Genomic DNA, 1,854 nt, shown 5'->3' on the forward strand with positions numbered 1-1,854 from the left:
CAGACATCTCACACCAAGAGGCCAGCTCCATTCATTTTCACCCACCCACCTACCTACCTGTCCACCCCTATCTTCTTTCTTTCTCAATGTGTTGATCAGGCAATCAATTTCAGAACGCATGCTACTTATTTTCTCTCCAAGTTGCGCTTTACCATTTCCCGTAAAATGGGCAAAAAGATGAGCGTTAGCCATTGTTGTGCACAAATCCAAAAGGACAACTTGGGCTCCATATTATCTTTGCCCTTTTTTCGTTGGAACGAATGAAGGTTATAGCAAAGCTGGTGCGAAACCAACGACCCCTTCTTCTATTTTTCAATCCACTTCTGATCGTGGGAGTGTAATTAGAGATCAATTCGAAATTAAAGACGTCTGTCGAATTTCACGACAAAATCGATTCGTCAACCATCTTGCTTCCAATTCCAGATTAGGTGCCATATGAAATGTACATGAAGCATGCACCTTTTTGTGATGTCTGGAACACCGAAATGAGACATGAAATGAGAGCATTGGTTTTTATTTTATTTTAGCAGGGAACTGTCAAATCCATTTATTAAAAAAGGGGTATTATAAAAACACCCCCAAATCAATGTCAATGTATCCACCATCATATATTTTTTCATAATGTATTTGGTCAATATTGAAGTTGTTGCTACAAAGGAAATTTTTGGACGACCCTTTCTCTCTCTCTCTCTCTTTGTGTGTCACCGTGAAAGAGTGTCTGCTGGTGCTGACACGTGTTGGCACCCTCGTTCACTCACGTGAGATTTTGGCCTATTTTATTGGGAAAAGGAGATTCCTATCTACATAGAGTGAGAGAGATGGCACATGGGAGGGAAAACGGAAATGTTTGAACGGAGGAACGGAGGAACGGAGGGCCCTTTCTCTCTCTCTTTTCTCTTCGTGTGACTGAAAAAGGCACATGGGTCTATTTGACTGAAAAAGGAAATTCCTATCCACATAGAGTGATAAGGCACATGGGAGGGGCAAAGGAAAATTCTGCACAAAAGAATGGAGGATCCTCTACACTACACTACCGGCATCGGATCTATGAGCATGCGGACCGCTGGATCATGCTACACGTAGCCGTTAGATCCACGCCGTCGGACCGAAGGATTGTCGGGGCGCACGATCTGGCGAGCGAACAATGAGAAAGAGGGAAAGAGATAAGCTATGAGACGCCTCGAGTGTGGGGCATGCATGGGCGGTGCATGACGAGCGTGAGGGAGACGACCGACCGAGGCTGAGATTGGTCAGCCGATTTGGACCTTTTTTGGACTCACTACACACGAACATGAATAAGCGGAGTATCATGTTCTCTTGTATTATGTAGGACTACCAAACTATAGGAATTTGGACAAAAGAGTGTTTGATAGCACAAGAAAAAACAAAGGATTTCAATCAAAGAGTTTATGTGTATGAAAATTTATTTAGTTTATGTGTATGAAAATTTACCTTCAAAATATAGTACAAATGAATTTTATACAAGTGTTCGTAAGAATACCAGTCTAATGAATCAAGATGACTACCGCAAGAAAAAAATCCTATGGGATTTATGTGGTTTTCTTCTACTATTGTTTAGGTCTTGATAGATAAAATCAGCGGCACATCAATATGTATGTACCCCATTCGTCACTTAATATAAGACGTTTTTTTTTCGAGAAACTTCCAATCTATTCATTTTCAATCATGACAGCACAACAAATGTCAGAAATAATAAAAATTACATCCAAATTCGTAGACCACCTAGCGACGACTACAAGCACTGAAGCGAGCCGAAGGGGCGCCGCCATCATCGCCCCTCCCAGTCAAAGCCGGACTAAACTTATTGTAGTAGACAGTCGGAAAGTCGTCGTG

Source organism: Triticum dicoccoides, chromosome 5B (genome assembly GCF_002162155.2).
Source record: "Triticum dicoccoides isolate Atlit2015 ecotype Zavitan chromosome 5B, WEW_v2.0, whole genome shotgun sequence".
Taxonomy (NCBI): Eukaryota; Viridiplantae; Streptophyta; class Magnoliopsida; order Poales; family Poaceae; genus Triticum; species Triticum dicoccoides.